Consider the following 14,020-nt stretch of genomic DNA (forward strand, 5'->3'; position numbering starts at 1 on the left):
CAGTAAATAAAAACGGCTCTAATTATTTAGATGCACCCAACCTTAACCTAAAAATGACAAAAAAATCAATTTATACCCAGCTAAAAATATCTGACAAAATTGCTTCTGCGAAGGTTGTGCGGCCGCACAATTCTGTGTGCGGTCCGCATTTTTGAGACTGACTGGTGGGTATGGCTTTCTGTGGTCGCACAAAAGTGAGATGCGGCCGCACTTCCTCTAATTGTGTGGACCGTACATTTCTGAGTGCGGCCTCACCCTTGCGCTTGGACTGGATTGGGGCTTCACTCTGCGGTCTGCACATTTGTGAGTGCGGCCGCATTTTAGCATCCTGCTACCGCACAATAGTGATGCGGTCCGCATATCTTCAAGCTCCCAAAACTAAAGGTCTCTGAATCTAGTATTCTGCGGCCGCACAATAATTGTGCGGTCCGCACTCTATGAAGGGATTCTATCAGTGCTTCTTCAGAGTTTGCGGCCGCACACAGTATTATGCGGTCCGCACTGTAGCTCTTTTTGCCTTGTTTTGGTTCTTGTTCAATTTTACTCCTTTTTGAGTTCATTTTTACTTCTTTGGCTCGTTTTCCAATATTTCTGCAAGAAAGCACAATTCATTAGTTCTCGTGAATACCTTTAAGCATTTTTGAACTAAAACGTAAGTAAAAGAGAGCAAATAAGTTGTCAAAATCCCTACTTATCAACTCCCCCAAACTTAAGCTTTTGCTTGTCCTCAAGCAATTAAGGCAATTTCCCACCTCCACTAGAAAAGGGCTATTTCAACTGGCCTAAGTTGAATCAAACACAAATCAATTGGGACCAACAATTACCCACACGCTCATGAATCATTAACAAGCCTATGAATTGAATGTTAAAGCACAAATGGCTCTAATGTGACGCTTGAGCATCAAGGGTTTACTTTGTTCATCAAGGAAGCTCGCACTTTCATGCATGTCACTGTGGATACCAAACTCCTCCTCCTATACTCTCCGGAAACTCATCTCACTCACGAATGAAGAATTCAATTCAATGGCTCGAGAAAGATTCGCTCATCACTCTCAAAAGAATGCCACAAGCCCGACTCTAAGTACCATATGCTTGCCCCTCATGTAGATCACCACTAATGTAAGCTTGCTTGGCTTGAAATCACGTAGGGCTTTTTCGGCATGTAATAAAGGCTTTTGGACTAAGGAGGGAAATATCAGAATGGAATTGGTTCATCTTTCCTTTACCACTTCATATTCTCTTTTTGGCTCTTACGTTGCCGACTCTTTGAGTCATTTTATTTTCCCTTAGGGGGATTAGAGAGACTTGACACCAATCTTTCTTTGTCATGTTATTCATACTTTCCTTCTTTGTTATCTCCCTGCTTTGAACTTTTGCTTTCTTTTTGCATCTTTTCAACCCTTTTACATTATTCACTTTCTTTTTGTATTTTTATTTTGTTCTTCATTTCTTTTTCTTTTCCTTTCCTCTTCTTCATTTCTTTTCTTTTTTTGTGCCTTGAGACCATCTTTCTCCTCGTCTTTCCCCCAAACTTATATTTTTGCCATTTGAATCACATGAGTTCTAACGAAAGTTCGGGTGCCAAGAGAGAGTCACTATAAAACGGATAAAGGCTTGTAATATGGTTATCGAATAAAAAGGCTTTAGGCTCAAAAGGGTTTACTAAGGATGATATCATTGGTGGGCCATGGAAGGTTTCGAAACGGGTCAAGGAAAGCCTACAATCACTTCTCAAGCCATGCTAACTTAGAATTTCCTAGAAACACATTCGAGGCAAGTTCTAGACCACTCGCACGGGTACCTGAACTTGTAACAAAATACCTCACCTCTCACACAATCGGATTGTCAAAGAGAATAGAGTTGAGGGCCCACAACAACTGCATTTAAGATTGAAAATCGCTAATGGTTCAACTAAATCACCCGATGATTGACTAAGTCAACACAAGAGTCACAAGGTCACTAACTATGGCTATTTCTTTACAAAAACTTGTTTTTAACCATAAGCGCATAGTTAAGTGTTTTGGTACCAAATGAAGCATGCTTGACCCTTCTTTATTCATTAATACTACTTTTTTCTACCTAATCATCAAAAACTGACTCGATCCCTTAAGAAGGTTGTCACGCCATCCATCGTTGGGAAGAGCCACCCGGTTCACACAAGACCCACCTTTGGAAAGAACCGTAGCATTAAGAAAACTAAAGGCTTATTGTTCACTAAAACATAAAAAGAAGCTAACAAATCAAAAAGAATCTAATAAAGTAACTAAGAAGCTATACTATTAAGAAAACAAAATGAAGAAGCTATGAAATAAAATACTGAAAGTAAGTGAAATGAATATACAAACTGAGAGGAATAGAATATATACAAGCGGGATGAATATATACATAATGAGGGAGAAAATAAAAATAAATATAAAAGAAAAAGAGTATTAAAGTTATTACAGGCCCAAATGTAATCAAATGTCATCACAGTCATCCAAAATGAAGCAAAATAGACCACCCCCCAGAATAAGAATAAGCATTGTCCTCAATGCTTAGCAAAATCAAAACAAAAGAGGGTAGAGAGTAAAGAAAACTCCCTATGTGGTCTCAGGGTGACTGGAAGCATCACCACCCTCTGTTTCCTCTAACTGTATCTCATTATCACCGGGCTGAGGGACAACAGGGTTGGTGAGCATCTGAAGCATCTCATCAGCAGTAGGGGTAGTGAGATCTGGCTCGTCAGACTGGCCAGCTGGTGCCTCTGCTGATGGTGCCTCTGCTGATGGTGCTGCTGGGTCTGTTGGTACTAATTGATTTGTCTCCATCAGTAGGTCAAAGGGCAAAGCACATGCTGCTGCTATCTTCTTCACCTCCCTGCTCAAACTCTCCACTGCTTTCTTTGAAGCCTTGGATTTCCTCATCTTCTTCACCTGCTTGGTCAACTCCTCAATAGCATCCTCGTGAGCCACCGGAGTATCCATAACATTCTTCTGGTTGTCCAGAATCTTCTTCAATATTTCCTCCATTGACGGAGGGACTTGTGGTGCTACTGGGGTGGAGGAATGTGCTGCAACAATACTGGATATGTCAGACAGCTTAGAAGTGGCTGTCTGCATCCAGTTGTTGAGGCTCGCCAAAGTCTGGGAGACTCGCAGCACATTGAGAGGATAAGTGGATGAAACTGGCACTGGTACTGCAACTGATGGCCTAGAAGATGAAGATGGTGGCATGGCGGTTGTCCCAGTGGAAGGCCCGATTTCTGTGGAAGGCATGAGAGTTGTAATTGGCTCAGCAGCAGCCTTAGAACCCACCACCGATGGCTCGTCAGACTGACCAACGGGGGTAGTGATCTTACCCTTGAACTTTGGATTGTCAGCACCCTACAGGTGGTACCATGAGAAAGGCTTCTTCGCCTTTACTTTTGTGTCATAGGGCCTCGGCTCCACCTTGGCATCTTTGAAATACTCTGTGATAGTGTTTGGACAAGGGTAGGACTTTTCATTTTTTCATACCGCCAATGTGATGTTGGTTGACATGATGGCACCCACATTGATCGGGTACCCCACCATAATAGAAGCCACCAAAACTGCTCGAGGAAGTGGGAGGTTTTTCTTATTCAAACTCGGATCAATCCAGCTACATACAAAGGTTTGCCACCCTTTAGCTTCAAAATTTAGAGTGGCCCGGAGGATAGGAACTCCTGCTATAATCCATGGTGGTGATGGTCCCCGGGAGGCCAAAATCTCAGCTAGCCACGGGCGAGCTGCGTCACCCAGAGCCAACTTCTCTAGGTACTGGACTGCCTCCACGTCTTCGAATCCTACATAAGTGTTCAAAGAGCAGGCGTCGAAGTGGACTTTCAAATTTCTCACCTTTGTCACTTTAGTCCCCTTCTTGATGTGAGCCACATTGGCGTAGAACTCCCTGACCAAGTGCTCATTTGCATCAATGACACTATGGGTGAACCACTTCCACCCCTTGCACTCGAAGAACTGTCTAAGGACATTTGGATTATGAATATCTAAATCCTTAAATAAGAACTATCGCTCAAGTGTGAGCGACCTCTGGGGCCACCATTCCCGGAACATGTTGAAGGCTGTCAAGGTCACGAACCGATCCTTCCACATTTCCTTTTTCTTCGACCTCTCAAGGCCGTCCACTTGAGTGTCCCCCCCTCTACCATCATCCGGTACATTATCATCATCGACATCAATAGGTATTGGTGTCGGAGGTGTATGTGTAGAAGAGGGCTCGGAACCCTGGCTTCCTGCATCAAAACCCCCAGAAAAACTAGATGTAGGTTCGTCGCGCAATTGAAAACACCCAATGGGTTGGGATGGTTGGGACTGGGCCTCAGGTTGGACCTCCATTGAATGACCCTTGGAGGCTTCCCTGGATGGGGCATAGGAACTGGATTCTGAGGGCTCTGCGGCCCTTCCTCTCCCGGTGGTCGGCTTTTTAACAATTGCCTTGATTGCACTCGTAGAGGGCGAGGGCCTTTTCCTCTGCCTCGAGAGGGTTTACCTCTCCCTTTTGATGTATCGCCACTACCACGTGATCTAACCATTATCTGCAATACAAGGTACATAGGTCAGTTGAGTTCAAAACACTTCAAACATTTACAGAACAATTGCAGCACAAAAGTAATCAAAGGAGACAGTGCGGACCGCACAATTCTAAGTGGGGGCGCAGACTGTCTAGTGCGGACTGCACAATTTTGAAGTGCGGTCGCACACCTTGAAGTGCGGACTGTATAATTGTGAGTGCGGCTGCACATCCTGAATTGTGGACCGCATAATTTTAAGTGCGACCGGACAAGTCCATTCCTGAGATACTGATTCTCTGAAGTTCACAACTGAGGCCGCACAATTTTTATGCGGACCGCACAAGTTTGAGTGCGGATGCACAAGTTCAATCCCGAGATACTGATTCTCTGAAGTTCAAATATGCGGTCGCACACATATTTATGCGGCCACACAATTGTTTTCTACGGACCGCATAATTTTTAGTGCGGTCCGCACATTTCAAGTACAATATTTGCCCTAATCAAGTGATCTGCGGACCGCACACTGCACAAATTTGTGTGAGGCCGCAAAAATTTGTGTGCGGCCGCACAATTTGAGCATTTATGACAGTAAAGTTAGGGTTCATGTAATTTTTCACAATTTAGATATGGCATGCACAAATTTGCATGATTAATGGTCTACCCAGTCCCTAATGAACATATATGAAACTACCCACATAATTTTAAGCACCCATGACTAACAATTGATATTTTAGGTCTAACAACTCGCACCACAAAAGAACAAAAACTAAAAGAAATTGCAAAATCTAAAGACGTAATGAACATACCAATTATGAAGGATGCATGTAAGAATCTACACTGATGAAATGAAGGAAGATTGTGAATTAATTGATCGTGCACTGTGTTTGCTTAGGATTCAAGACTTCAGAGTGGTAAAGCTATGAATAGTGTCTCGAGGTTCTATTTGTAGGTTGACCAAGTCACCCCAAACGTAAGGCGAGTGCGGCCGCACAATTTTGAGTGTGGACCACAGTCTTTACCTAGACCTTGAAGCAACTCTGCGGTCCGCATAAAAGTGAGTGCGGCCGCAGAATTTGTACGGACTGCACAATTTTATGTGTGGCCGCAGATTGGCTATGAATTTTGACAGGCCAACTTCAGAGAACTTGCAATTTTTGTCTTCCAGTTGTGCGACCGCACACAGAATTGTGCGGTCGCAGAGTGATTTCTAATGCTGCCTTTAGAATTGTGCGGTCCGCACAATTAATGTATGGCCCACACTCTTTCAACACTTGGCCAAAATATTTGATACAGTCACTGCAATGCACATCCATTCCTGCATACACTTCAAAACTAGTTAGCATAAAACAAAGCCTATCTAATAAAAAAGAAAAAGAAAAAGACACATGGGTTGCCTCCCAAGAAGCTCCTGATTTAACGTCGTGGCACGACGCAGGTTACCATCAATCACTTGAAATAAATTAACGCCACAATGTGGCCATCATCAACTTTGCCAAGATAATGTTTCACCCGGTGACCATTGACTATAAACACTTCATCATTCTTGTTCTTCAAGTATAATGCACCAAAGAGTGTCACATGCACAACCTCAAATGGACCAATCCACCTCGATTTCAACTTTCCCGGAAACATCCGCAACCGAGAATTGAACAATAGCACAAGATCGCCTTCTTTGAACTACTTGTTCCGGATGTACTTGTCATGGAGGTACTTCATCTTGTCCTTGTACAAGGACGAACTTGAATATGCATGGAACCGAAATTCATCAAGCTCATTCAATTGTGCCACCCTTAAGTTGGCGGCAACATCCCATTCAAGATTAAGCTTCTCCAATGCCCACATAGCCTTGTGCTCAAGTTCCACTGGTAGGTGACAAGCTTTCTCGAACACTAATTGATATGGAGACATACCAATCGGTGTTTTTTAAGCCGTCCTATAAGCCCAAAGAGCATCATCAATTTTCTTTGACCAATCTGTCCGGTTGGCATTCACGGTCTTTGACAAAATACTCTTGATCTCTCGGTTGGAAACTTCAACTTTTCCGCTTGCTTGAGGATGATAGGGGGTCGACACTTTGTGAGTAACACCATACTTTGTAAGTAAGGTATCAAAAGATTTGTTGCAAAAGTGAGATCCTCCATCACTAATAATGGCCCTTGGAGTACCAAACCTTGTGAAGATGTTCTTTTTCAAAAATGCCACCACACTCCGAGCTTCATTGTTGGGCAAAGCCACAACTTTAACCCACTTTGACACATAATCTACAACTACCAATATGTAAGTGTTCCCACAAGAGCTCACAAATGGACCCATGAAATCAATGCCCCACACATCAAAAATGTCAATCTCCAATATGGTGGTGAGGGGCATCTCATTTTTGTTAGAAATCCCATCGGCCCTTTGACATTCATCACAACGCTTGACGAGATCGCTAGCGTCCTTGTAAAGAGTAGGCCAATAGAATCCACAACTCAACACTTTTGTTTCCGTTCTAGCTCCACCATGGTGACCACCATATGGCGAAGAGTGGAAAGCTTCAAGAATTTCCATTTGTTCCTCCTACGGTACACATCGTCGAATCACACCATTGGTACAAATCCGGAAAAGATAAGGCTCATCCCAATAATAGTCAAGGTAATCCCGTTTGAGCTTCTTCCTTTGGTTTGAAGAGAACTCATTCGGTACAATGCCACTCACAAGATAATTGGCAAAGTCGGCGAACCATGGCATCCCGATCATAGAAATGGCTAGGAGTTGCTCGTCGGGAAATGAATCATTTATCTCAAGGCCATCATGTGGCCTCCCTTCCTCCTCCAAACGAGACAAGTGGTCCGCCACTTGGTTTTCATTACCTTTGCGATCTTGAATCTCTAGATCAAACTCTTGCAATAGAAGCACCCACCGCATTAATCTTGCTTTAGAATCTTTCTTGGTCATCAAATATCGAAGCGTCGCATGGTCGGTGTGAACAATTACCTTTGTACTCATCAAGTACGGGCAAAACTTTTCCATAGCAAAAATAATAGCAAGGAGCTCTTTTTCGGTCACTGTGTAGTTGACTTGGGCATCATTCATGGTCTTACTAGCAAAATAGACCGGATGGAAGATTTTTTTGATACGCTGCCCCAAAATTGCTCCGACCGCCACATCACTTGCATCACACATGAGCTCAAAGGGCAAGCTCCAGTCCGGTATGGTGATAATAGGAGTAGTAGTCAACTTGAACTTGAGCAATTCGAATGTCTTCATACAATCCTCGTTGAAATAGAACTTGGCATCCTTCTCCAAAGGTTTACACAAGGGGTTCACCACCTTAGAAAAGTCCTTAATGAATTGACGATAGAACCACGCATGACCCAAGAAACTCCTCACTCCCTTCACGGATGTAGGGGGAGAGAGTTTGGAGATCACCTCAATTTTGGCCTTGTCGACCTCAATACCATGCTTTGAAATTTTGTGGCCGAGGACTATGCCTTTTTCGACCATGAAGTGACATTTCTCCCAATTCAAAACCAAGTTTGTCTCCTCACATCTTGCCAAGACCTTATCCAAGTCGTTCAAACAATCATTGAAGGAATTCCCAACCACAGAGAAATTATCCATAAAGACCTCAAGAAAATCCTCTACCATGTCGGTGAAGATGGCTATCATGCACCGTTGAAAAGTCATCGGTGCATTGCATAATCCAAATGGCATCTACGACAATGCGAAAGTACCATAGGGACAAGTGAAAGTAGGCTTTTCTTGGTCCTTAAGAGCAATGCAAATTTGATTGTAGCTGGAATATCCATCAAGGAAACAATAAAAAGCTCATCCGGCCAACCTGTCAAGCATTTGATCAAGAAATGAAAGCGGAAAATGATCTTTCCGAGTGACTTTCTTGAGCTTCCGATAGTCCATGCACACTTTCCACCTGGTCACCATTCTTGTAGGAATCAACTCGTTCTTGTCATTGGTGACCACAGTCATGCCCCCTTTCTTTGGGACACATTGCACCAGAGAGGTGCACGAGCTATCAGAAATGGGGTAAACAACCCTCAAATCCAACCATTTTATGATCTCCTTCTTCACCACCCCTTGCATTGCTTTATTTAATCTTCTTTGGTGTTCAATGGAGGGTTTGGCATCCTCCTCCAAAATAATCTTGTGTATGAAAAAGGCGGGGCTTATACCCTGAATATTGGCCAGTGTCCATCCTATAGCTTTCTTCCTCTTTTGAAGCACTGCCAAAGTAGAATCTACCTGCACGTTAGTCAAGCAAGAGGAAAGAATAACAGGTAAAGTAGAACATGGGCCAAGAAACTCATACCTGAGATGTGAAGGCAATGGATTTAACTCCAAAGTGGGAGGCTCCTCGATTGAGGGCTTTGTTGGAGGAGTCTTCTGGTTCTCAAGATCTAAGGACAATTTTCGGGGTTCATAAGTATATGACCCCATTCCTTGTAATGCATTTACACATTCTACATAGTCATCCTTTTCATCATCATCATAATTAAGCAATACTGCCTCCAAAGTATCATCAACATTCATCATGGAACTAGCATCATCAACAATTACCTCGTTCACTAACTCACGAACAAACTTCGTTGCTATTTGGTTGCCTCATAGATTTGCACACATGGAAAATAACCTTTTCATCACCCATATGGAAGGTGAGCTCACCGACTTCCATATCAACATGAGCCTTCCCCGTAGCAAGAAAAGGTCTACCCAAGATAATAGGCACTTCATAGTCCACTTCGCAGTTAAGGATCACAAAGTCCGCTGAGAGGATGAACTTATCAACACGAACCAACACATCATCAATAATACCCAATGGTCTCTTCATAGTATGATCCGTCATTTGTAACCTCATAGATGTGGGTCTTGGTTTCCCAATTCCCAAAGTTTTGAAAACTGAGTAGGGCATCAAGTTAATACTCACCCCTAGATCACATAAAGCTTTGGCAGAGTCGACGCTTCCAATAGTGCAAGGGATTGTGAAAGTGCCGGGATCTTCCAATTTCGGAGCCATTGAGTGCACAATAGCACTCACTTTATGTGTTATCTTGATAGTCTCACAATTCATTGATCTTTTCTTTGTCACCAAATATTTCATGAACTTTGCATAACTGGGCATTTGTTCTAACACCTCAATCAATGGCACATTAATGGATAAGCTCTTTATCATGTCAATAAACTTCTTGAATTAGTTCTCACCATTTTGCTTGGTGAGCCTTTGAGGGTATGGAGGAGGAGGCATTGGCATTGGTGCCTTGGCCTTTGGCACTACCGGTTCCGGTATGTCAATCACGTGTTCCCTAGACGGGTTCACTTATTTTTGGGTCACCTCCACACTCTCATCAATATCAATTTTCACTTCTTCATTAGCTTGAACCACATTGCTTGGAATCTCATCTTCTTGAACCACTACATCATCATCCACAATTCTTCTTTGATTTGAGGTAGTTGCATCTCCACCTCTTCCACTCCTTGTTGTTACGCCCATGGTATGTCCCGTATTGTTCCCACCCTTCGGGTTCACCACCGTATCGCTAGGTAGTGCCCCCTTAGGAAGAGTGTTTAAAGCTTGCGAGATTTGCCGCAATTGAACTTCCAAATTGCGGATTGAAGTGTTGTGAGAGGCTAATTGAGCATCGGAGTCGGCATTTTTCTCCATCATTTGTTTGAACATATTTTCAATCCGTCTTATCTCATTGTTGGAATAACTAGAACCTTGAGATGGATAAGGAGGCAAGTTGTTTGGTTGCTGATACATCGGGGGCCTTTGAGAGCCAGGCCCCCGATTCCCTTGGTTACCGTTCCAACCCCCTTGGTTGTTGCCTCTCCAATATCCTTGATTGTTTCCACCCCAATTGCCTTGGTTTCCTTGATTGTTCCAATTGCCTTGATCATTGTTATTGTTCCAATTACCTTGATTGTTAGTACAACCACTCCAATTGCCTTGGTGGTTTTGATTATTCCAATTTCCTTGATTTCCTTGAGATCACCATTGTTGATTCGGGCCTTAAGAGTTGTTCCTTTGCCCTTGGTAATTATTCACATATTGCACTTCTTCCTCTTGCTCATTATATGATTCATCTTGGTCGAACTCACTATCATCTTGCACAAATTGTTCTACATGGTTTTGCATTTGTTGACCCTTTTGCCTTCGCTTGTTCACCATCATATTGACACCTTCCATTGCATTTACTTGCTTAGGACCTTGAACCCGTTGAAGTTGAGCTTTGGCCAATTGATTCATTGTACTGGTCAACTCAGCAATTGCTTGCCCATGATCGTGCAATTCTTTGTGTAGGTGAATCACATTTGGATCACCTTGAGGAACATTTGCTCTACTTTGCCATGCCGATGAAGTATCCGCCATTTCATCTAAGATTTCACAAGCTTCGGCATATGGTGTTGTCATGAAATTTCCACCGGCAAGTTGGTTGACCACGCATTGATTGGTAGTATTGATCCCCCTGTAGAAGGTTTGTTGAATCATAGCCTCGGTCATATCATTATTCGGGTACTTTTTCACCATAGTGCGGTACCTCTCCCATATCTCGTGCAACAGCTCATTGGATTCTTGTTTGAATGCTAGAATCTCGTCTCTAAGAGTAGCCATATGCCCGGGAGAAAAGAACTTAGCAATCAATATTTTCGCTAATTCATCCCATGTATGGATAGAATGGTTTGGCAATCTTTCAAACCAGTCCAAGGCTTTCCCTCATAGAGAAAAGGGAAATAGTCTCAACCTTAAATCATCCTCAGAAACGTTGGTCTATTTACTACCCCAGCAGGTGTCCACAAATCCTTTCAAGTGCTTGTACGCATTTTGATTCGGAGCCCCTGTGAAGAATCCCTGTTGCTCAAGCAGTGTAAGCATAACATTTGTGATTTGAAAGTTGCCCGCCCTAATGCGGGGCGGGACTATGGCACTTGCGTACCCTTCATTCAGCAATACCCGGTGTGGAGCCGCTCTTGGTGGATTTGGGGGAGGAATGGGAATGTTGTCTTGAGGCTGTCAGCCTCGTCTATTTGCTTGAGGTTCGAGAGGAACCTCTTCAACCGGGTCATCTTCCACGTCCATATCCTCCAAAGGCATATTTTTCCGAGAGGATCATTGTTGAGATCCATTTTTTTGTACCAATAATCGATTCACAAAAAAGGTTAATAACCCGGAAGAAAAAGAAGACAAGTCACACACAAAACCAAATATATAGTTAAATCCGTTTTTAGCTCCCCGGCAACGGCGCCAAAATTTGATGTCGCCCAAACTCACACCACTAATTTAGGTTGCGAGGCGGTCGATGAAATAATAAAAACCCAACGCGAGTCGGGGTTGATTCCACATGGAGCTTGATGTAGGATTAGGTATATACCTAGTGTGAATGTATGACATGCCTAAGACTACACTTCCACATTTTCAATTATTGTTTCTACTTCTACTTTTACGCCAAGGCTTGTAATTGTAAAGCTAAGAGACAATGTTTTTGATTTTGGTTGTTTTTCAAGTTATAAAAGATCTAGAGTTGCAACTTCCACCTAGTTGGTTACCTAAGAGATTTATAGCTTTAGGGCATGTTTGGTTGATAGGGATACAATATAGCAATCACACATAATTACTCACTCTATACCTCTCGGTAGTTTAAGTGATTTTTGCCCAATTCAGCTTTCTCAAGTCCAAATGGGTATCTTACTAAACAAGTGATAAATGCTCAAGTCGGGTCTTACTATCTCTAGATTCGACCCTTTAATTGGAGCTATCAATTTCTTGTTAGCCAAGTTTTCCTAGACTTAGTCTCACTTTCTCAAGTATAGACTAAGTCCATTAGGCATGAATCAATGTTTGCAACCATCAACTCTCAAATTCAAGCAAGAACTAGGGTAAAATTCATATTCCCAATCACAAATAAGCCCTCAATCAATCACCCATTAAGTACCCATACTAGGGTTGGGTCACAACCCTAGCTAAGGGTTTAGCTACTCATGGAAAATGAAGAAATTAAAGAAGAAACTAAGATAAAATGCATAATAATTGATTAAGGAAAGAAAATCTAATGTTTAAATGCTAAACTAGTACAACGTTGCCCAATATAGTAAATAAAAACGGCTCTAAGTATTCAGGTGCACCCAACCTTAACCTAAAAATGACAAAAAGATCTATTTATACCCAGCTGAAAATATCTGACAAAATTACCCCTGCGAAGGTTGTGCGGTCAACACTTTGAGACTGACTGGTGGGTATGGCTTTCTGCGGTCGCACAAAAGTGAGATACGGCCGCACTTCCTCTAATTGTGCGGACCGCACAATTCTGAGTGCGACTGCATTTTGGCATCCTGCGGCCGCACGATAATGATGCGGTCAGCACATCTTCAAGCTCCCAAAACTAAAGGTCTCTGAATCTAGTCTTCTGCAGCCACACAATAATTGTGCGGTCCTCACTCTATGAAGGGATTCTATCAGTGCTTCTTCAGAGTTTGCGGCTGCATACAGTATTGTGCGGTTCGCACTGTATCTCTTTTTGCCTTGTTTTGGTTCTTGTCAAATTTTACTCCTTTTTTAGTTAATTTTTACTTCTTTGGCTCGTTTCCCAATATTCCTGCATGAAAGCACATTTTATTAGTTTTAGAGAATACCTTTAAGCATTTTTGAGCTAAAACATAAGTAAAAGAGAGCAAATAAGCGGTCAAAATCCCTACTTATCATCCCCATTTCTTGTGGAGAGGGCCGAACGCCTCGGCAGTATAGATGCATCTATGGATCGTGTCGCTCTTCCCTCGGCAGTGTACACGACACTCTGGATCGGGCCGTACGACCTCGGCAGAAATCGTGCTTAATAATAATAATTACACGATAATTTGATATTTATAGCAGCTTGTGAAGCTATTTGATAATTGAAAATTTATTTAAATTGAAGGAAATAATTATTTCTGCTTGTTAAGGAAATTATTGTTGTTTACATAAATCATGCTTATTTAAAAATTTTATTTTAATATTATTGACCCGTAGTGAGCGTCAAAGTCGACCTCTCGTCACTACTTCTTCGAGATTAGACTTGATACTTATTGGGTACACGTTGTTTACATACTCATGCTACGCTTGCTGCACTTTCTGTGCAGGACTTGAGACAGGTGTTATAGGAGGACCTACCGACGCGTACCCACGTTACCCAGAGGCTTAGTGGTGAGCTGCCTTGAGCTGTTCTGCAGCAACTAGTGCCTCTTCTTGTATTTATATTCTGTCTATTTTATTTCAGACAGTATTTAAATTTTTTTGTATAATCTACTAGATGCTCATACACTTGTGACACCAGGTCTTGGCACACACACTGGTAGAATTTTAGATTTAATTATTTTTTTTGGCTTTTAATTTATCAGATCTTTCATATTTTCTTAATTTTTGCAAGTACGAAGAGTTTTATTACTCGCATAAGTTTTAAAGAAATAAATATATGTTTAAATCACTAGTTGGCTTGCCTAGCTGTGATATTGGGCACCATCACG

Source organism: Nicotiana tabacum, chromosome 2 (genome assembly GCF_000715075.1).
Source record: "Nicotiana tabacum cultivar K326 chromosome 2, ASM71507v2, whole genome shotgun sequence".
NCBI classification, from domain to species: Eukaryota; Viridiplantae; Streptophyta; class Magnoliopsida; order Solanales; family Solanaceae; genus Nicotiana; species Nicotiana tabacum.